Consider the following 24,847-nt stretch of genomic DNA (forward strand, 5'->3'; position numbering starts at 1 on the left):
CTTGGAAATGAATGCGAAATAAAAAAAAAAATAGAATCCTTGGACACCTAAGCTCGGAATTCTGCCAAGACCTTAACGGTTATTCCGGGCAATAATTCACAGGGAAGACCACCCTAAGTGCACATTATCTCAATTGGGGGGAACTCATACCTCCCACACTAGAGCCAAACTCTAGCCATGTTACTAGTAACCATGTCCCAAGAGAATCCAAAATATATATCAAGTTCAAAACTTATATATATAAATAATAAGGCATATCAACCACCTTACAAGCACAAGAACTTCGAAACCACACAACCATGTCTTAGGGTGCCAAGTCTAGAATGGCATGATAGATGACAAGTTCTTAACATGATATAATGCACAAAATAATATTATTAACTTATCAATTTAAGCATGGCTCAACAATAAGCCATATATACTAAATGTTTGCATTTTAGCAAATAGCTTCTAAAACAATCATGATTATCAATAGTAATCTACTAGAATGTAGGATTACTATCACAATAGCATAGTAACTCAAATCATTAAGAATTCTATACAACTTCAACAATCCTACTCAAGATATATACACAACATACATGTTTGATCAATGAAATCCTAAGTCAATCACAAGGATTTCCTATAGTATGCAATACTACAATTCTAAAAGCATGTATACAATATATATTAAACCCTAAAGGATTTCAAAACACTTAGAAAATAAACATACTACCACCCCTACCTCAATAGAGAATTGTATCTCTATAATCTAAGCTACCAAGCACAAAATGGAAAACAAGTTTAGGGTTCTTGAAGAGGAGAATGAGTGGAAATTTTTCTCTCCCAAGGTTCTTAGTCTAAGGTGTATGGAAGTGAGCCAAATTGAAGGGGTAAGCTATGAACTAAGCTTTCCTCCAATGGTGGATTTGTTAGGGTTCATGTGAGATAATGAAATAAAGAAAGTAAAGTGTAAAAATGGTGAGTGGAAGGGCTAGAGATCCTCCACTCACTATGTTCTCTTGCACTACCTCTCTTACACACACAATGCAAGACTACATCATGGCCTTACACTTGTCACAATCCAATGCCTCTTCCAAGACTTAATCCTAAGCTTACACTTGTCAACAATCAATGGTTACATGTGCACCAATCTAAGGCCAACACATGGATGAATCTCCACCCACCAAATGTCAAGAGGTCATGGTGCCAAGTCTCTTCACCTAAATGCCAACAAATGGCTCCATGTGAGTGTGACACTTGTCACAGTTTCCAAAAATTACAAAATTGTCTTTTTTCAAAATATCTTCTAAAATAAATTGCAAAAAGGTCCCTCAAATGAAAAATAATTATTTTACATAATTACACAAAAACCCCTCAAGTTATGAATAATTACAATAAAGTATGCATTCATGCTCTTTATGAAAAATAAAAGCAACTAGCATGCTTTTCAACAAAAGTTAAAATACCAATGTCATGGAAATCAAGTATCATGGATGCATACAAAACCGGAATCAAATCCGAAGACCCGAAGTGAGGTTAAGCAAGGAAAAACGATAAACGAGTAAAAGACGCAATAAGAAAAAGGCGAAAAAAGAAAATCACCAAAAATGAAAAAGGAGGAAAAAGTCCGGGTCATTACAAAATAGGTGAATCTCCACCCTCCATGTGTCATCAAACAAGGCTTCTAAGTGGTTTCACCACAAAATCAACAAGTGGCACCTTAGGAATGCGACACTTGTCACATTTTTTGAAAATTGCAAAAAGGTCTCTTTTGAAAATATCTTTCAAATTAAATTACAAAATACTCCCTAAGACGAAAAATAATTACTTTATTTAACTACACAAAACCTCTCAAGTTTAGAGTAATTACCAAAAGTTTTACACTCATCCCTTTACAAGAAAAGTAACCACTTAACCCGTTTTTTTACAAAAGTGAAAGTATAGATATCATGGATATATGCAAAGTCGGAATCAAATCCAAGCACAAAAAGTGAGGTTATGCAAGGAAAAATAAAAAATGACTAAAGGACGAAATAGGGAAAAGACAAAAAAAGAAATTCACTAAAAAAAGAAAAGAAGGGAAATGACCGGATCATTACATAGATGATACGTTTTCATATACTGTATCCATTTAACATGCTAGTGCCATTAGTGGTGAATAACGTGTCACTATTTGTTTGACCCTATGTGATATGTGGTTTATTTGGTTTAACTTATGTGTACTATATACTTAGTACTAAGGTATTATTTGATTTATCTCAATTAATTTTGTGAGTATCTACTATGCGAGTATTTAGTTTATTCTATTTCATCTCTCTTGCACTTATGTTGGGGTTTTGTGACTGTGGTTGTTGGGATAGAGATGTGTGAGCTACGTAGTAGACTTATGTTTTGAGATTTTGGTTGTCCACTATAGGGATTTTGACCCAGCGTTTTATCTTTTGTATGCAGCCTTACGGTAGGTCTACTTCAGATCTGTGCTTAGGTTTTCAATTTTATGGGTCTGATCCATTGGCTTGAGGGCACAGACTTGTCAGGCTGTGGATTTAGGACTGGTGTTGTTGTTGTCGCATTTCTAGATGTGGGAGTCGTTGTTATGCCAGTGTTAGGGATTTAAGGCCTTAAGCGTAACGGTGCCAATGACATTGTTGTTTGAGTTTTAGGATTAGCTAATCCTAACTCTCGCGGATGCCTGGTTCCCGTAGTGATTTTGGTAATGATCATTCTCGACATTGATGTCATTTGTATCGAAAAGTTTCTTTCTGAGTTGATCTATTGAGGGCATGTTATGAACGAGTGCTTTATACTGTCATGCTACCTTATTGACGAATAAATGTGGGCGGATTCTGGTCATTGTTCGTACTGCCATATCATTCTTAGCCATCTATTTTGATTCGACTTGTCATTGTCTTGGGATTCTCTCGGTGATTGACATTGGGTTGATATGCCGATTTGTTTGAAAGGTGTCACATAGTTCTTGGTTTTGCGTTCTTTCGGATGCTCTTCAAGCTTTTGGAGTTGTCCTTTAGCACCTTATGGCTTTTCCTTTGGTTTGATCTTACTTCAATCTTGTTCGGTTCTCTTTTGTATGTTCTGGATTTCGGGGACAAAATCTTTTTAAGGATGGTAGGTTGTAATGACCCGGTCATTTTTCTTCCTTTACTTTGTCTCAGATTTTCACGGATATTTATTTTTCGTTGATTTTTTCTTTTATGAGTTTGGTTTCTCAGCACTTAGTGTCGTCTTGAGTGCTTGGGGATAGTTTCAAGACTTTTTTCTTTGGATTGACAACTTCCTTTGAGGACCAAGTCATTTCCATATTTTCATTTTTTTAACACTATTCACTTTTCGTCCTTTTTCCTATTTTGTCTTTTCCCCAATTGTCATTTTGTTGGCATAGTCTTACTTTTTGTGTTCGGAGTTGGTTTTTGATTTCATGTAGCTTTATTCTTTGTGCCTTCCACAAAATACGTATCTTTACTTTAGTGGTAAAGCACTTTGGTTGCTCCCGGTGTCTAAAGGGGCATGGATGCATAGTTCTTCAGAAACATTTTCTTTTCTTAGGGTGTTTTTCATAAATATCTTTTGAAGATATTTTATTTCAGGGGTTTTTAAGAAAATATTTTTGGAAGGTATTTTCATTCTAGGTTATTAGTGCATTTAACTTTTGTTGCAGGAGCCATTGTGCAATTAATGAAAGTTATTGCAAAATTGCCTCGTTTTGAGCCTGAATCCTTGTACGGGATTCATTTTCACTTTTTGTCGAGTCGTGTACTCACAGAATTTCCTTTTAGTCGTTTTCCCCCAATTTCAAGGTTTTTGGCCCTAGTTGCCGCCAAATTTATTTGGGGCATATCTTTCTGTTCGGGATTCAGTTTTCGATGTTGTTTCTTTCGTTGTTCATATTTTCTCATTTTAGTTCTTTTTCGTTCACGGAGTTTCACCGTTTGAGTGCGTCTGCTCAAATTCCACTTTTCCGGACCTAGTAGGGCCCTTTCGGGGCACTTTTAGGGTTTTACTATAAATAGAATGTCTTGAAGTGAAAAATCACTTTTTCCATCTTCTTCCTCCCTCTTCGTCGGCAGCCATGGAATCCCATGGGGCTGCCACCTTCTCTCTCTTCTTTTGGACTTCTTCCTTTTGTTAAAAAGTCGTGCTACCTTCGTGTTTTATATTTGTCTTGACTACGCGCATCTTTCCCCCTTATTAGAATTCATTTTTTGCCATTTTTTGAGTTCAGATTTGAGGCCAAGTTAGGATTTTGGTGTGACCTCCTTGGTGTTTAATGATCACCGTGTTGTCCCTGACATAACCTAGGAGTATCGTCGGATTTGGAGCACTTTTCTTTCGGTGGGGATTTGAGATTTCATCTCAAATGAAGGTAGGGGATGTTATAGGTTTATATTTTTATTGTCTCGCATGCTTTACTTCAAGTTCTACAATTTAATTTAATTATATTCTATGTTTAAGATTTAATTCTCATGATGGTGTACAACTTAGAATTAAATTGTGGCATGCTAGAAAATTAGGCTTTGGTATGTTTGTTAGCATATATTAAATTTGGCGTATTTGAAAAAGAATTGTTACTTTTATTTAATAATTTTCTTTGTGAAAGTTTAATTCTCATGGTCATACCTTGTATGGAATTAACTTGTGATGTGTTATTAAATTAAGTCTTAGCATGTTCTTTAACGTACTTTAATTTAAGAGCATTTGGATGAGTTTGAAAATCTAGAGATTTTAATTAAAAGAATTAATTAAAATCTATTTACTGGTTCCATTGGCTAAATTAAGCTTTTAACTTGATATTTGTAATGACTAAGACTTGTTCACTAGCATATATTAATTTGGGACCATTTGATGTTGCTTTAGAATCTAGGGATTTAATTATCATGATTTAATTAAATTATACCTCGTTGTTCTAATGACCTAATTAAGTTTTGGATTAATATATGTAATGATCAAACAATGTTGTTAAGCATATATTAATTAGGGATCATTTGGTTGAAATTTGAAACCTAGATAAATTAATTGGTTTATTTAATTAATTTTCATTTCTATTGCATTACTGATTTAATCATGAGTTTGACATTGGTAGTATATTTAAAACATGATTTTAGACTTGTAATGGATTCATGAGTTTATATTTTCAATATTGAAATATATTGTTATAGCGTGTAATGAATCGCACACTGAAGATTCGACATGTGATGTTATTATAGCGTGTAACGAATCGTACTCTGAAGATTCGACATTTGTTATCCTATAGTAGATGTGGACTTAGAGCATGTATTGTGTGGTTCCAACCTACTTGTGCATGGAATGTAGTTTCGTGCATTATTTAATTCGTATATAAGTTGTTCACTTATTTATTTTGGAGTCACTTGGGACATTATTACAGAGACATGGCTAGAGTTTGGCTCTAGTACGGGAGGTATGAATTCTCCCTATTTTATAGTGCGCACTAGGGTGGTATCCCTAGCGGGTTAGTGTCCGGAATAACCGTTTAGGTCCTGGCTTTATCCAAGATTTGATGTCCAAGTATTCCACTATTTGTTTTCGCATTCAATTCCAAGTTGACAACCAATGTTTAATTGTGACTTGTGGTTTTGGTTATTGGTGACTTAATGTTGTTAAGTACATTTATGCATTATGATTTTAATGAATCTTTGCAGGTTTTAATGTTGTTAAGTACATTTATGCATTATGATTTTAATGAATCATTATTTAGCCATTATGATTTTTAATGAATCATTGTAAACTTTGATGTTGTTAAGTACATCTATGCTATATTGTTCAAATGTAACTTAGGAATGATCCTGTAGATTCATTTGGCATATAGACATTAGGTGGCATGACCCACTTTAGTTGTTTTTTTTTTTTTTTTTTTTTTTTTTTTTGCATTTTAGATTTCAAGTTGATAACTTTGAGAATCTATATCTTGTTGCCTTGTATAACATGTTCCTATGTTATTGAAATTGCATGAAAGATGTGATTTATGCTAGAAATGATCTAAGGTAGGTTAGGATGCTCCCTGAGTCTGACCTTCGACATAAAAGTTAGGTGGAATGAACCACAATGATTAAATTATGCAAATTTGTAAAACTTAGGTCCTCGCATGCTCATCCTCTACGAGCAACTTTATGTTACTCACCCTAAAGTTACCGGGGATATTTTTTAGGTACATGAATCAAGGTTGAGATTCTTATTATGCTTGGATGATTTGTGGACTTGAAGGTTCCATTCTTGTAAAGGTTGGCTTGATATGCCACTTGTAGCCTTATATGTCAAATGTGTATATTTGATTCTAAATCTGTAATGTGTGTGCCTAAGCACACTTTTTGATCCTCATTTTATGTATATGATATGAGGCCAAGGGCCAAACCTCTTTTGGAATTACATATATGTCATGGATGTTAAATCTTGCCTTTAATGAGAATATATGAAAAATCATGCGTTTTAGTATACTATTTTGCACTGGAGCGTGCATTGTGTATGAAATACATCCTGTGGCATTCATTTAATATGTATGAGGTGTGGGCCAAACACCATTTCATTTTCACTTACATGCCATGGTGTAGTATTTCATCTTTTTAGGCAATTTTTATGAAAATTGAGGTTTGAGAGGTCATATTTTGCATCGGCAGTATTTTTAAGCCATGAATCATTGTAGCGCGTCCTAATAGGTAAGTTGCGTCTACGTGCATGATCGTTTTCGGGAAAAGCCCTTTCCTTAGTAAAATGGGCCCCTATGGACTCATTTTACATTTTTCTTGCATATTCTAGTTTAAGGGCATTTTGGGGTTTTCCTTCACGAAATAAATTCCGGTTTAGACTATATCACATAGAAAATGTGATTCTAGGGGTAGTTTCTTCATGGCATTTTTCCAAAAAATGTCGTCTTGGCCTCGAAAATCCCAAATCTATTTCAATTTCTGTTTTCTGCATTTTTTCCAAGAAAAAGCTGTTGCAGCATGCTTTCGGCTCAAAGGAGCCGACTCGGTTCCTAAAGGAGCCGACTCTCTCTTCAACCGAGTTGACTCGGTTCTCAAAAGAGTCGACTTGGTTCATCTGGGCATCATTTTCTTCATTTTTTGTTCTCTCAGACCAACCTAGCCAACTTAGTTCTTAGAGGAGCCAACTGGGTTCATCCACGCCTCATTTTAGTCACTTTTGGTGCTCTCGGCCTAAAAGAGCCGACTCACTTGCCAACTGAGTCGACTCAGTTTGGCTGCCATGATGACCTGTTTTCAAATAGTCATAACTTGCTCATTTTAAATCCAAATTAGGTCATTCTTGAGTCTAAATTAAAGAGCTTGAAGTCAGATTTCCAATGGAGCTAACCACACACTGAAACTCCAAATGTAGTGAGAGTTATGATGGTTTTAGTAAGATAGGGTTGTGGTATCTCCTAATCGGAGGATGCTTCCTTGTTCTATCTTCATATCTTTGTCATCCGGACTCTGAATCAAGTGATTCTTGAGTCTATCTTTGTTAATTTTTCGTTGTGTTTCCAATGGTGTGCACGGTGGCACCCATTTCAGTTTAAAATGACCATTTTGCCCTTAGTTCATTTCTTTTCGGGTTTGAAATCCTTGCTTCAGTACTTGACTCATTTGAGTTCCGTAGCTTCATGGAGAGTCATTTTAGTTCCTTAGGGGTGACGTACATCCCTAGAGGCCATTTTACTTCTTTCGCTTCCGCATTTTAGATCCATTTCTGGGTCAACTTTTGGGTTCATCACTGACGCACTGGGTTGTAAAACTTGGGTTGTCACAGTCAAAACCTTTAGTGCATGATCCTGAAATAGAACGAACTCTTAGTTAATTATGAAAACTTAAAAAACATTTGAATACAATAGGAAGTTCCTTTGATAACATGGCTAATAATCGTGATGCACCGAGTAATGGTAATGGTAATGGAGAATGGGTGCCACCTGTTCCTCTATAACCACAATTGAGGGATCATTTTATTCCTACTACAAATACTTCTCCTTCATACTTTATATTTTCGGATGCTGATGCAACCCATTTTGAGATCAACCCTGCTATGATCCAAATGCTTCTTACCTTTCATGGGTTTGCAATAGAGGATCCTTATACGCACTTGGTTGTATTTTTGGAATTGTGTTTAACTACTAAGTTGACCACTTTAACCAATGATTCATTCAGGATGCGACTTTTCTAATTTTCTCTCAAGGACAAAGTAAGAACTTGGTTGCATTCCCTTTCTCCAATTTCCATATTTACATGGGAGATGTTGCAACAAGAGTTCTTGAAAAAGTACTACATAGTGGGTTAAACCTGTCAAATGAGAAGAGAAATCTTGGCGTTTTCCCAAATCTCGGGAGAACAGTTCCATGATGCATGGGAAAGATACAATGATCTTCTAAGAAAGTGTCCACACCATGATATTGCTCAATGGCACTTAATACATAGTTGATGCATATAGTAATGGAGCCTTTCTGCTTAAGAGTCCGGTTGACACTTGGGAACTGTTTTAGGCCCTAAGTGAAAATTCAACGTAACATGCGTCTTCCTCTAGGTTTAGGTCTTCACCTGGAATGTATAGAGTTGAAAACTCTATGAGGTAGACAAATCTAGTGAGTTAGCCGCTCAAATAAAAGCCTTGAACCTTAGGCTTAATCAAATCTTATCATCTGGCTTTGCTCCTGTTGCTAATCCATAAACTGCCTTGCCAAAGGAAGTTTATTCAATTTATGCTAATCCTTCCCATTTTGCTGACACTTGCCCTATGATGGGACAATCATCTAAGATCCCACAGGAGCAAGTGAATGCTGTATTCTTTAGACCAACTTATAATCCATATGCTTTTACATACAGTTCTGGCTAGAAAGATCATCCAAATCTATCATGGCATAATCAAAATCAAAGAACCACTGTTCCTTAATCACAAGGACAATATCAAAATTCATCCAATCCTATGCCACAAAATAACTTTTTCAATTAATCTGGTATTTATCGTTCAACGCAGTTCAGGAATCAACCAACTCAAACTCCTAATCTTCCACCTCCTCTTAGAAAATTTGATTTTGAGGATCAAGAACACAATGCTCTTGTTGATCTTAAAGCCAATACCCAACTTTTTAATTCTCATTCACAAGCCATAGCAAAGCTAGAGGCATAAGTTGGGTAAATAGCAAGTACTCTATCTCGAAGAAAGAATGGAAAACGGCCTAGTCAGCCAGTAGCCAACCCAAAAGGGCAGACTTACATGATTAATGAAACAAATTTATCAGGTATTCATCATGAGCAAGTTCAGGCTATTACTACATTGAGGAGTGGTAGAGTGGTTGATAATCAAGTTGAAAAAGGACAGGACGATAAAGAGAGGCTTAGCGTTCCCATTGTTCCTATCATTCATAATCTACATCCCAATGATGTTTCCTCAAGCTCTATTCCATAATCCACCACAGGAGTTGAAGGTGGAGTCACTTCTTCATCTGCTCCTAACCTTGAGACAGCTTATGAGCCAAGAGCGCCTTATCCTGAATATCTCAAGGAACCCTCCCACTTTGGTAAACAAGGGGAGAAAATTCAAGATATGATGGAGGTCTTTAAACAAGTCAAATCAATCTTCCTCTGCTTGATACTATAAAGCAAATTCCAACCTACTCTAAATTTTTAAAAGACTTGTGCACTCTTAAGAGAAAATCTAAAAGCCAAATTCCTAAGAAAATTTGTCTCACTAAGCAAGTCAGTGCTATTCTTAAGTACAACACTCTTTTAAAGATTAAAGATCCTGGTGCTCCTACAATTTCTTGCATTATTGGAAACAACGTGATAGAGTAAGCACTTCTTGATATTGGAGCAAGTGTTAATCTTATTCCTTATTCGGTGTATGAGAAGCTAGGTTTGGGAGAATTAAAACCTACCTTGGTTGTTTTATAGCTTGCTGACCGTTCTATCAGACAACCACGAGGTATTGTTGAAGATGTACTCATAAAAGTGGATAAGTTCTTCTTTCCAGTCGATTTCTTAGTTCTTGATACAGAACCGATCCACGATTCCAAAAAGTATATTCCAGTCATTCTTGGGCGTCCTTTTCTAGCCACAAAAAATGCTTGCATTAATTGTAGGGCTGGAACCATGGATTTATCTTTTGGAAATATGAAAGTCAAGCTAAACATCTTCAATACTATTCATTATCCCCACGATGATAGTGAATGCTTCTTCCTTGATGTTATTGATGAGTTGGTTGAGGAATCACTCCCAACTATGTTATCCAAGGATCCTTTAGAAGCTTGTCTGAATCACTTCAATTATGAAGACTTCGATATCGAATCTTCAATAGCTGAAGTGAATTCTTTGCTTAATTCCACTCCTATTACATATTTTCCTCCATAGAAATCTAGACTTGAGCCTCTTCTTCCACTTTCTAGTACTCCACCTATTCTTTCTTTAGAGTCTCTACCTAAGCTTGAGCTTAAGCCACTACCAGACAAGCTCAAGTATGCTTTCTTGGGTTTGAATGACACCCTCCCAATGATCATTGCTTCCAATCTTACAAGTTCCCAAGAAAGTAGTCTCTTAAAAGTTATTGAGCAAAATAAAGAGGCTATTGGGTGGAGTATGACTGATTTAAAAGGAATTAGCCCCACAATTTGCATGCATCAGATTTATTTGGAGGAGGATTCTTGAACATCTCGGGAACTCCAAAAAAGATTAAATCTTAATACGAAGGAGGTGGTTTTTAAGGAAGTTGTGAAATTCCTAGATATGAGTATAATCTACCCCATCTCAAATAGCAAGTGGGTTAGTCTTACTCAGGTAACACCTAAAAAGACAGGTATTACAGTAGTTGAGAATTCTGAGGGAGAATTAGTTCTATAACGCACCACCACTAGATGACGTGTGTGTATTGATTACCGGAAACTCAACTCCGCTACTAGAAAAAATCATTTTCCATTACCATTCATTGATCAGATTCTAGAGTGATTGGTTGGGCAGAGCTATTATTGCTTTTTAGACGGATATTTCGGCTATAATCAGGTGGCCATTGATCCTAAGGATCAAGAGAAAACTACTTTCACTTTTCCATTCGGTACACTTATGTATAGACGGATGCCTTTTGGATTGTGTAATGCTCCAGTAACATTCCAGAGGTGTATGATGTCTATCTTTTTGGATATGGTTGAAAAGGTTCTCGAGGTCTTTATAGATGACTTCTCTATTTTTGGATCCACATTTGAAAATTGTCTCCAAAATCTGTCCCTAGTGCTTTAGCATTGTAGGGAAACTAATCTTATTCTTAGTTGGGAGAAAAGCCATTTTATGGTCCAAAAGGGGATTGTTTTAAGACATATCATTTCAGAGAAAGGTATTGAAGTTGATAGAGCTAAAGTAGATTTGATCTCTAAATTGCCTCCTCCTACCTCCGTAAGGGGAGTATGATAATTTCTTGGGCACACCGAGTTTTATTGACGTTTCATTAAAGATTTTAGTAAAAGTTTTCGTCCTTTGTGTAATCTACTTTCATTCAAATCATGCCTAGAAGCTTTCCATAAGCTTCGGTCTCTTCTTTCGTCAGCTCCTATCATAAATCCTCCAAACTGGGCTCTTCCATTTGAGATCATGTGTGACGCATCTGGTTATGCTATGGGTGCTGTCTTAGGGCAACGAGTAGATAAGCTTCCTCATGCTATCTAATATGCGAGCAAAAATCTTTCAGAAACACAATTGAATTATACCACTATAAAAAAAGAGTTGCTTGCACTTATCTTTGCTTTAGACAAATTTAGATCTTATCTGTTGGGTTCTAAAGTAGTGGTCTATTTTGATCATTCTGCTTTGAGACATTTTCTTTCAAAAAAGGAAACCAAACCCCGTTTGATTTGATGGATCCTCTTGCTTCAAGAGTTTGATTATGAGATCCGGGATAAGAAAGGGTCAGAGAATATGGTAGCTGATCTTCTTTCTAGAATTCTGATTGAGAATACCTCAACTTTACTTCCAGTTTGTGATTCCTATCTGGATGAACAGCTGTTTAGGGTTTCTCATATGAATTTGCCTTGGTTTGCTAATATTGTGAATTACCTCACAATAGGCAAAATTCTTTTCTCTTGGTCAAAGTGGGAAAAAGATCATTTCTTCTCTCAGATTAAAATGTACTATTGGGAAGATCCCCAGCTTTTTAAGTATTATGCTGATCAACTCATTCATAGATGTGTTCCTGAGAGTGAGTTTCATAGTATTTTGACCTTCTATCACAGTTTAGCTTGTGGAGGTCATTTCAGTGCAAAGAAAACTGCAGTCAAAATTCTTCAATGCGGTTTCTTTTGGCCTTCACTCTTTCAGGATGCATACTTATTCTGCAGGCCGTTACTTCAATGTCAGTAGTTAGGATCAATTTCTAGGCGAAATATGATGCCCTTAACTTCGATCTTAGTCATTAAGGTTTTTAATGTATGGGGTATTGATTTTATGGGTCCTTTTGTTCAGTCAAATCATAATGAATACATTCTTATGGCTATTGATTATGTATCTAAATGGGTTAAAGCAGTGGCTACTAAAACCGCCGATCACACAGTCATGGTTGAGTTCATTCAAATGAATATTTTTAGTTAGTTTGGTATGCCACGAGCTATTATTAGTAATGGGGGTGCTCACTTCTGTAATAGGTATTTCCATACTCTAATACAAAGATACTCCATCACTCAAAAAGTTGCTACTCCCTATCATCCCCAGACAAGTGGCCAAGTTGAATTATCCAACCATGAAATTAAGAGAATTCTTAAAAAAACGGTTAAGCCAGATCGTAAGCATTGGTCATTAAGACTAAATAATGCTTTGTGGGCTTATAGAACAACTTTTAAGACTCCGATTGGTATGTCACCATATCATCTAGTCTATAGTAAAGGGTGCCAACTTCTTATAGAATTAGAACTTAGAGCTTTTTAGGCAATAAAAAAGCTCAATTTTGATATGAACTCTATTGGCTCTAACAGGGAGCTTCAACTAATAGAGCTCGAAGAATTGAGCTCGAAGAATTGCGTAACGATGCCTATGAGAGTGTTAAGATTTACAAATCAAAAACTAAGGCATTTCATGACAAACATATCTTGCGTAAGACTTTTAAGCCTGGGAAGAAGGTTTGGTTGTTTAATACACGACTGAAACATTGTCCTAGCAAGATGAAGTCACGTTGGGAAGGTCCATACATGGTTATTTCTATTACACCTTATGGTGCGATTGAGATATAAGATTGCAAGACAAGACAACTGTCCAAAGTAAATGGGAAGAGACTTAAGCCCTACATAAAGGCTAGTGTGCAGAGAGGTGCAGTGGAGGCAGTAGAACATCATGATCCTATTTACTTAGACTAGAGAGGTCAGTTTTCATTGAGCAATCGACGTTAAACTTAGCATTTGTATGTTGTACCATAGTTTGGCTTTTATTTCTAGTTTTTATTTTTTGTTTGTGCTTTAATTATTTATTTTAGGTTTTAGTTAATTTTTATGTTTATTTTAGCTTTAGTTTAGTTTAGGTTTAGATTAAATAAGAAAAAGAAATAAAAATTGAAAAATAAAAAAAAAATCCAAAAAATTGTCTCAATCCTCGAGCCTTTACTTTGGAGCTCGAGCTTGCACACGCTAACCTCGAGCCTTCCATCATCGTTAACTTTAGGGTTTTTGGTGGCAAGCTTGAGCCTTCATTTAGAAGCTTGAGCCTTAGGTTCTAGAAGTTTTAAAACCAAGAATCTAAGTCATTCGTCTCCTAACACATATCGTGCATCTCTCTCTTATAAAGTTTCTCCAAGTTTTCTCTCCCTATTAACACCCAATGATACTTGACATTCTTCCTCCAGATTTGCAGGCAATATTCAGGTAAAAAACTTCTTCATTCTCTTTCCATTGTTTCCTCCTTAGATAATTAAATTTCTAGATGTAGAGTAGGAGAGTATGGGTTTCTCTTTAAATTAATGATTCTTTGGAGTTTTACATATCATCTACATACAATGGTTGTTTAAACTGCATCTTGGTTGATATACACATTGATTTTTGAGATCTATTTTGATGAAGTACAGGTAGAGCTCGAGTTCTGCAACTTTAGGCTTGAGCATTGGTTGAAGCTCGAGCCTGGAAGGTCAAGCTCAAGCCTCCATTTCCAGATTGCAGGAATTGAAGAATTTTGGGTGATTTAAGGGATCTTTCTTGAAAGATACCATTAATTAAAAATATAGATGGTTCGTCCTACTCCTTCTAAGCATGCTAGGGTGACTAAAAATGTTTTTCCAAGTACTTGGAAGACAATTCCAATTTCTTATGAGACGACCTTTGATTATCAGGCGTTCATCACTGATCCTCACACTAAATGGGCTATGAAGTCTTTCAGTTATAGACATCGTCTGCATCTTATGGTCCTTGTTACTAAAATTGCATATCCTCATCTTGTTCGTTTGTTTTATCTCAATCTTGTTTATAGTGAGGATGATCATTGGGAACTTAGGACTATGATTGATGTGCATGAGATGATTATTAATCCTTGTGCCATTGCTGCAACATTAGAATGTTATCATACACTTCCTGAGGTGGTAGATGAGAAGCGTAGTTATCTAACTTTCACACCTTTCCCTAGAGTACCAATTGTAGAGAATTTGATTTAAAAGCTGTGTGATGGTCGATTTGCAGGAAAAAGCATAGTAGTACTACCAAGGCCAAGATTCCAAAGAGATTATGGATTCTAGATTCTATTATCTCTGCTAATGGCCATCCTCTTGGGCATAAGAATATTAGGAATACTGATTTTCTCTAGGCACTTTATGTTATTCTGTTTGAGCACTGGTATTCGTTTCCTAGGATAATTTTCTGTCCGCTACTGGAATTCTGGTCAGAGATTGGACCACATAAGATTGTTCCTACCCATATGTTACCTTTTCCATATATGATTACTCAACTATTAGAGCTATAAGGTTTTGTGGTAGGTCAAAAAGTGGAGTCTTATGATGAAACTCTAAAGTTTTGAATGAAGGAATGGAATAGGGTGTGGACACATATGCCGGCATATCGCTGTAATGCGAGAGTATGGTGATGAGAGGTATATATAATGTACTACTAGGCGCCTAGAGGATGATGATGAGGCTACAGAGATGAGATGGACCTCTCCGAGGATGAGGCCCGTTCCTGCAGCCCAGCCTGAGAGTTCTTCTCAGGCTGAGATTAGAGAGCTTCAGGCTAGGGTGGCCAAGCTACAGGATGGACAGACAGTGTTGTGGCAGATGCTGACTGCGCAGTAGAGTATTTTAGTGGAGTTACTGCGCCGTAATCCGTCCATTCCTTCTACTTCTATAGATACTCCTCCACCTCAGATAGATTAGCTGTCTAGGGCTTTTCTATATTTTATTTTGTCAGATAGGCACTCTTGTTGACTAGGTTAGTATTTTGGATGTATTTATTTCTTTATGCTATATATCTGCCCTAAGTCTGTTATTTTGAAAGTATTGTATTGATCTTTCTCATTTATATTGATATTTTTTGCCTATACTATCCTTGTGTTAATATTTGCACTATATGTGATATTTCTCTATTATTACTCCATATGCTTGATACTCTGATGTGTGTTGGAGTTTGTTGATTTTGCTAGGTACTGCAGATTCAGTTTGGGGGTGATTTCTCCATTTTACCTTCTATGCTTCATTTTGGTCTATCTTTGCTAGTCTGCTTGGATGGTAATATATTTCTAACTCTATTTTATTCTCACATAGAGGACAATGTGCACAATAAGTTTAGGGATAAGGTACAATTGGGAGAAATTTAAATTTAAATTTAAATTTTTGCTCACACAAGGATATGATATTTGATATTATTAGCATGAGCTTGAGTCTATTGATTATCGTATATTCAGTTCTAGTCTGATGTTGGTTAGAAATGGTTTGCATGCTAAAATATTTTGAAAAGGGATTCTTGAAAAAATTTTAAATCAGTTGGTTGCTTGTGGTCCACTTTGTTAGGATGATCCTTGTTTAATAAAATTAATCTCTGAGATGCTACACTTTGCACATATTCACACTTGCATGAATTCTGTGGGGTAAAAACTAGAAGTCTTGTTTTGTTTTGAGTTAGACTGAGATAAGTAGGCTGATTTGATAATTTTGATAACCAAGGCATAAAAAAAATGAGAGAAAAGAAAAAAATATAGAAAAAAATTGGTATGTATGCAATGCAATAAAAGAAAAAAATTTCACCAATGTGAATGAAAAAAAAAAAAAGAGAGAAAAAAAGTGAAGAAAAGAAGTAAAAATGATCAAGTTCAGGTCTATGCCTAGATTGCTTGAGCAATTAAGTCCTGAGGGGTGTGTTCTGACACCTAATGCCCTAAAACCATCTGGTCTGGGAGTCGTTGGCTAAAAGCTTGTTACATAAGGGGTTTAGGTTGCCTGGATTACTTGAACAATTAGGTCCAGAGGGGTGCGTTATCACTTAATGCCCCAAGACCATCTGGTCTGGGAGTCATTGGCTGAAAGTTTGTTACATGGGTGATCTAGAAAACATAATAGACCTAAACATTGCCTAGTATCCTTTTTAAAAAAATGCATACCTTGAAAAAAAATATATAATAAATGCCTTGGGAGTTGGAATTTGAAAAGTTTGCCTGTGAATTGAGGAATAGCAAGGAATGAATGCAAGTATGGATAGTAAGCCACATGCTTAATTGTAAGGTCAATTTCAAAAAGTGTTTTGTAGATTAAGATTGTTGAATGAATGATTAAACTGACATATGGGGACTATGGTTGTTAAATTGAAATTGGAAATTAAATGTTTTTCTGATTACATGATTAGTTATACTTATTGTATTTGACTGATTAATGAACTACAGGAATAATATGATTTGAAAACAGGCTTGGATGAGCTTATTGTGCAATTAAGGCACTGCTTTAAGATGTTTGTGGGTACCATCACTGGAAACCCTCACGAGACTACAATTCGTCCACTAGGGGTAACCTAGGGGTTTAAAGGCTTGTTGCATAAGCTAAATGCAACCGTGATTCCCACGAAAGCAGCTTTTTAGTTCTGTATTGCTAAGGGACTAGTAATATGTAAGTTTAAGGGTGTGATGAGCACTAAATATTGTATATTCGAGCTCCTAAATATACGTATGTTAAGATGTGAAGTGATACTTTTATTCATTATTAGACTAATCTATGTTTAATGTGTGTTTATAGGTACTTCCTCAGAGAAACGGTTAAAACCGGGACTTTAGGATGATATCGAAGCTTATAGAGTCGTTGCCGGTCATCTAAGGCAAGCCGAAAGCATAAATGGTGAAGTTTGGAAGAACTCAAGAACTAGAACTCGAGCCCAAATCCTGAGGCTCAAGCCTTACAAGAAAAAGAAGAAAAGTCAACAAGGCATTGAAGCTCGAGCCTTGTACCTTTAGAGCTTGAGCCCTAACAAAGGGTGCTCGAGCCTTACCTCAGGGTGCTCGAGCCTTGGCCCTTAAGCTCGAGCACAAGGTATCAGAATTCGAAGAGTTAAAGAACCAAGCTCCTAGGGCCTCATCCAAGACCTCAAGGATCGAGCACCATCATTCAAAGCTCGAGCCTTGAGTACCTAAAGCTCGAGCCTAGTACCTAGTGCTCCAGTCTATAAAGCTTGGATCGAGCAATATTAAAAGAGATGAGGCCCAAAAATATTCTAAGTGTTGAAGAAAAAAATGTTTCGGAAAATAGTTGAAAAAATTTGGCTTAGTGTCAAAGTGAAGATCGAGCACCATTCCTTAAAGCTCGAGCCTTGTTCCCAAAGCTCAAGCCCAAACCTCAAAGCTCAAGCTTTACTTCTTAAAGCTCGAGCCTTCTATGACAGATCAGATTTACATTATGGGTTTATTCTCTTTACAAGTTGTATCTGATTCTAAATGGGCCAGAAGACCTAAAAGCCCACCAAACCTTTATTTTCTTCTATAATAGAAGGCATAAGCCGTGAAAGAAGAAGTCCCTTTTTTCTCGTATTAATTTGAAGGTTGATATTGTGGTGGCGGCTTTTAGGGTTTTTGTAACCTTAGAAAGTGAAGATCCTGAGAAGAGAAGTGCAGTCCGTGACGATGGAGATGACTACAACACAGATGATATTCAGTATCGTCATGAGTAGCTAATTCCTCTCTTAGGGCACTGATGTAACCCAATCTAGTACTATGGTTTGATTCTTCTTAAGTATGGGATATTTTAATGTATATTATGTTTTTGATTATATGACTATGAGCAATTGAGACAACTCAATTGGATTTAATGTTTTAAATAGATTTCAAATTGTTATTACATTGTTTTAGATAACACAATTTGTTTTTTATTCTCAACCTATTCTTATTGAATGGTATCTGGTGGAGCCCTGCCGGACATAAAAATAAAGGTCATATAATGGTGTTTCAATGTTTTTTATAAAAGAATGTTTTCATAATCTATGCTTAGGAAAGATGGATTATTTACAAAGTAGTTTAAGTAGTTAGAGTAGGTAGGTGGATAGTCCATGCTAATCATAGATAGGTTATAGTTAACTGAATTTTATAAAATATCTTTCTTTAAAATCCAAATTGAACGAATGTTATTGAGTTCAATTCATTTAAAACATAATTTGTTAAATCCCCAGGGTTGAAATAATTGACCATAGTATGAAGGTTGTAGTGAAATCAAAGCCCTAAGACCTTTCTTTTGCTGATCACTTAGTTTAATTTCAGTTTAATTTTAGTTTTTAATCATGACAACCAATCAAATAATTTAACTAGTTCCCTATAAACCAATAGGAATTAATTAAAAGCAGAACATAAATACTCATCTCCCTGTGGGTTCGACCCTCTCTCTATAGTGTTATCCTACAAGGATTTGTTCTATTGTGAGTGGTTATTTTATAAATTGATGATAACACACACCACAATCATACCATGATAGGGTGGTAAGCATCGGGTTGCAGTGACAGTGGTGTGTGATTGCCTATTGGCGTCTGGTGTCAAAGGCAATAAGGTTAGTGAGCTCATAATGCAGTGGTTTGATAAGGTATTTCTTAGGAAGGTTTGTGTGACGACCTTGGATTTTTCAACCTAGTATGTCCTGTGATGACCCGAACTGGATCCAGAATGAGGAAACAAAAGATGAAACAATGGTCTCTAGAGATACAACACATCTCTAAGACACCAATGTGACTCTCAACGAGGTTACGGAACCCAAAAGAAATAAATGCGGAAGCAAAGTTTCAAAAATGGACAAGAATGAACCTAGGGGAAAAATGGTCATTTCCAACATACCATTGGAAAGATAACAAAAAATTAGCGAACTTAGACTCAAGAATCACTTGATTCGGAGTCTGGATGAAAAAGATATGGCTAAGGGGCAAAAAGGTCAAAAGGAGTCAACCCTAGAACATCTAACCGGTTACCACACCTTCCTAACCAGTTAGGAGGCCAAAAATCATGACGACAACACTGCCCAAGCACATCTAACCATTTAGGAGACACCTTCTAACTGGTCACGAAACAAAAAAACAGAAGGGTCAGTAAGGAAACTTGGCAGCAGGGGTTTTTTTAAATCAAAAATTAGATTTTTGAGAGCCAAGATGACATTTTTTGGAAAAACACAAAGAAGAAACCCCACTCAAAATTGAATTTTGTATGTGAAAAATTGAAAGGAATCGAAAAAAACTCACTGTAAGATGCCCAAAATGCCCCTCCATGAAATCAAGTCATAAGGGTCCAAAAAGATGCTAAATGCAAAACTGAAAGCTGAACTTCGTGAACGATTTCCAGTACCATGACGACATTTTCTGGAAAGACATGAAGAAGAAACCCCCCCCCCCCCCCCCTAAAATCACGTTTTCTATTCAACCATGTTGAAAGAAGAAAATAAAACTATAGTGAAAAGTCAAGAATGTCCCTATATCAGATTATGCAATAAAAACGCAAAATGAGTCCATAGAAGGCTCAAATCACAAAGGATGAGGTTTTGCTCAGAAACGACCATGCATGCAAACGTAACTTACCTAGTAGGATGTGCTACAATGATCCACGGCTTAAAAATATCGCCGATGCAAAATCCGACCCCCCCAACGACCAAAATGACAAAAGTGGAACTTAGAACGAAAACTCGGAATTCAAAATTATGAAATGGTTTCAAAATATATTTTGGCCCTTGGCCACACTTCATACATGATTAGTGAGACCCTATGGAAGAATCAAAATGGAATTCCCACACCCGATGCAAACATGGTGAAGCAATAACTCAATATTTTTCAATATTTTCATAATATTCCATGAAGTCAAAATTTACATAGGATACAAATTACATGTCATTGGCCTCCAGCCTCATCTCATATACATCAAATACATTGTAAAGAGTGTACTCGTGTACACATTACATATATGGAATCAAATACGCACATTTTGACATATAAGGCAATAAGTGGCATTCCAAGCCAACCTTTACAAGAATTTAAAAACCTTCAAGTCTACAATTATCCAAGCGATGATGAACATCACAAACCAAGTCTTTGTACCTGAAACAGCCCCTCAGTAACTTCAGGGTGAGTAAACAAGTTTGCTCATAGAGAATGAGCATGAATGGCTCGATTTCTTATAGATTTTTACGTTAACATGAAACAATTCAAAAGGGTCATGCCACCTAACGTCTATGTCAAAGGTTAGACTCAGGGAGCATCCTAAGCTACTCACGCAATTGAAATGAACTACGACATACAAATATACATACTCAAGTATACTAAACAATGTCAAAACTTGTTGTACGACACCCAAGCATACATTCTTAACTATACTAAACAAATATTAAAACAAGTTATGCAACGTCTTAGCATACATACTCAAGTATACATTTAATATAGAAAAACTCATAAATCAAGTACACAAACAGAAGTATACTAAGCCAAACAAGATACGCATAAGACAAGTATACATGGCACAAGTATACTAAATGCAGTCTAAACTCACAGAGGAAGTATACAACTTCAAGTATACTAAATAGGATTCAAATACCCAAAGTAAGCATCAATTCTCAAGCTACAAGTAATCCATAATTAACAACTTGAAATTAAATGTGAAAACAAATAGTGGAAAAAATAGGACATGTGGTTGCTAGACCAAACAAGTATTTTTGGGTAATTACAACCCACAAGGTACTACCTAGTGCGTACTTATGACTTAGAAGACTCTTATCTCCGTAATAGAGGCAAACCCTAGCCATCACATAATTTATGTCCTTACAAGATTTCCAAAATTAATAAATTTAAAACTTATAGAAAATCAAATGCAAGTTACCTGTAATGACCCGGTCATTTTTCTTCCTTTTCTTTTTCTTAGATTCTAATGGATATATATATATTTTTTTCCGTTGTCTTTTCCTTTTTGGGTTCGGTTTTTCATCACTTGATGTCGTCTCGAGTGCTCTGGAATACTTTCCGAGACTCTTTTCCTTGGATTGACAACTTCCTTTGGGGATTGTGTCATTTCCATATTTTATTTTTCCGAACACTATTCACATTTTGTCTTTTTCTCATTTATCCTTTTTTCTTTCACAACCTCACTTTTTGTGCTCGGATTTGATTCCGGTTTTGCATGCATTCATGATATTTGATTTCCATGATAGTGGTACTTTTACCTTTCTAGAAAAGCATGTTGATTGCTTACTTCCTTCATTAAGGGGCATTAATGCATACTTTAGTGTAATTCTTCTTAACTTGTGGGGTTTTAGTGTAATTAAATAAAGTAATTATTTTTCATCTTGGGAACCATTTGGCAATTAAATTTGGAAGATATTTTCAAAAAGGACCTTTTTGCAATATTTGAAAAGTGTGACAAATGTCACACTCTCATTGGTCCACTTGTTGACATTTGTGTAAAAACACTTTGATGCATTGGATGATGACATTTGGAGGGTGAGGATTCACCCACTTGTTGGCCTAGGATTGGTGCACTTGTTGGCTTGGATGGTTGACAAGTGTAGGTGAGGGATTAAGCCTAGGAAGGAGCCATGGATTGGTGATAAGTGTAGGTTCATAATTTAGTCTTGCAAATATCTTTGGGCCACTTTGGGATTATGGTTTTAAAGGAGGGTTTTTGTGCAATTGACCATAGATGTGTATGTTGACCATGGTATAGGATTACATAGTGAGTGGAGGATTTCTATTTCCTCCACTCACACATTTTCACATTTCATCTCTTTCTTCCTCACCACAAAACCCTAGCCTCCATAGATGAAGCTTGAAGCTTTAGGCATTGACCTTGATCTTTGAGACCCTTCCACTTACTTTAGACCATAAAGCTTGGAATACTTTTTGTTCCCCTCATCCTCCTCTTCAAAACCCTTGAAGGATCTAGCCTAACTCCTAGTTTTGCTTTGGTATCTAGAGATTCAATTCTCTAGTGAGGTATTGATCTATTATTTTGAAGTATTTCTATGTCATTATTGAGTGTTTTACATGCATAGAAAAGAAAGACTTGTATTATGCCCTTAAACTATTTTAACTTGAAATAAATCTTGTCAAATTAAATATATAACATGAAAATATAATCAATTAGCTTCCATTTAGTTTTGGTTTCATGTAATTTGGATTTAAAATGAATTAGTTATGAATTTTTGAAATTGCAAGCTAGTTGCTGGAAATTTAAATCTTTTCCTATCCGGTCCGGAAACGAATTTTTATATGGAGCTGTGGTGCTTCAATTATCTTGAAATTTTTACTGGAACTTTCCCCATGGATTTTACACTACTCAAAACTTTTTCACAATTTTAGAGCATTTCTAAATTTTTTTAAAAATCCGAGACTATCTGCTGTCCATGTTTTTATTGCAGCTGGAAAACATTTTTTTAGATGATTTATTTCACTAACCTTTTGACATTGGATCGTGGCTTAAATTTTTAGTTTTACACTCTCATATGTTTACTTCCAAAATAAATTAGGTTTGCCCAATTTGGATGTCAAATGAATTTTTCATGAATTTTCAAAGTTGGAAGCTACAGGCTGAAAATGTGTTTTCTAGGCAGAATTTGTTTTAAAGTTATGGGTCAAAACTATTTCAATTGGGAAAATATTTTGTTAAACTAAATTGATATTATCAAATTACAGTGTTTAAGCTTTTATTGGGCTTTGGATTCATTCAATTTGCATTAGAATTGAATCTTTTATGAATTTCCTAAGTTGAAGGTAACAAGTTGAAATATCTGTCTTGCGGACCAAAAATTTGGGGCGATTTCACTTCGGTGGTAATTGGGATTTTCATTCCAATTGAGGTAGGGGATATTTTAGGATTTTGTATGTGTTGTATGGGGTGTTTTCCATGATTATATAACTTGATTGCATGACTTGTATCAAATCTAGAAAATTAGTAATATTTAATTCTTTCTACAAGATTAAATTTACATGGATATACCTTGTATGAAATTGACTTGTAGCATGCTTTTAAGTTAAGTCTAGACATGTTGTTTAACATACTTAAATTTGAGAGCATTTGGATAAGTACGAAAATCTAGAGACTTTAATTAAAATGATTAATTAAAATCTATTTAATGGTTCCTTTAGCTTAATTAAGTTTTGACTTGATATTTGAGATGACTAAGACTTGTATACTAGTATATGTTAATATGGGACCATTTTATGTTGTTTTAGAATTTAGGGATTTGATTATCATGATTTAATTAATTTCCATTTTGTTATTCAATTGGCCTAATCAAGTTTTGGAATTGGTATATGCAATGACCATGCTATGTTGCTAACATGTGTAATTTGAGGCCATTTGGTTGAGAATTGAAACTTAGAGGAATTAATTAGTTTACTTGATTAAATTCCATTTCTATTGCATTATGGATTTAAATCATGTGTTTGACGTTAATTGTATATCTAAAGCATGATTTTAGACTTGAAATGATTTTATGAGATTACGTTCCAATATTGGATTATCTTGTTATAGCGCGTAACGAATCGCGCTCTGAAGATTCGACATTTGTCATCCTATAGTAGTTGTGGATTTAGAGCATGTATTGTGTGGTTACAAACTACTTGTGCATGGGATGTGGTTTCGTATATATATAAGTTGTTAACTTATTTATTTTGGAGTCACTTGGGACATGGTTACTATGATATGGCTAAAGTTCGGCTTTAGTACGGGAGTTATGAGTTCTCCCCAATTGAGATAGTGCGCACTTAGGGTGGTTTTCCCTGCGGGTTAGTGCCCGGAACAACCATTGATCTCAGCAGAATTCCGAGTCTAGATGTCCAAGTCTTCCATTATTTATTTTCGCATTCAATTCTAAGTTAGCAATCATGTTTATATTGTGACTTGTGGTTTTGCTTATCGGCGATTTCGATGTTGTTAAGTACATCCATGCTTTATGATCTTTGTAGATTTTAATGTTGCCAAGTACATCCATGTTTTATAATTTTAATAAATCATTTTAATGTTGTTAAGTACATTCATGTTCATGGTTTTTAACAAATCATTATAAGCTTTTGATGTTGTCAAGTACATTCATGTTGTGTTGTTCAAATGTAAAGTAGGAATGATCCTATAGATTCATTTGGAACATAGACGTTAGGTGGCATGATCACTTATGTCATTTTTGTTCTTTAGATTTCAAATTGATGACTTTGAGAATCTATATCTAGTTGCTTTGTGTAAGCATGTTTCTATCCGGTTGCTTTGTATAAGCATGTTTCTAACTAGTTGCTTCGTGTAAGCATGTTATATCTTGTTGCTATGTGTAGCATGCTCTTGTGTTGTTGAAATTGCATAAAGGATGTGTTTTATGCTAGAAATGATCTTAGGTAGCTAGGATACTCCCTGAGTCTCACCTTTGACACAGACGTTATGTGGAATGAACCACAATGATTAAATCATGTACACTTGTAAAACGT

At 35.7% G+C, this 24,847-nt stretch overlaps 1 non-coding gene across 1 annotated transcript; it reads right to left on the minus strand.

Moving 5' to 3' along the window:
• Window positions 1-8,290: 8,290 nt before the first annotated feature.
• LOC132302017 (small nucleolar RNA R71) lies at window positions 8,291-8,396 on the minus strand. The gene has a single exon (XR_009480714.1). It is a non-coding gene; the product is annotated as a small nucleolar RNA R71 (small nucleolar RNA).
• Between the last annotated feature and the right edge of the window lie 16,451 nt (window positions 8,397-24,847).

Source organism: Cornus florida, unplaced genomic scaffold (assembly GCF_030987335.1).
Source record: "Cornus florida cultivar Cherokee Brave unplaced genomic scaffold, ASM3098733v1 CherokeeBrave_3.0.0_Hap2_Chr03, whole genome shotgun sequence".
NCBI classification, from domain to species: domain Eukaryota; kingdom Viridiplantae; phylum Streptophyta; class Magnoliopsida; order Cornales; family Cornaceae; genus Cornus; species Cornus florida.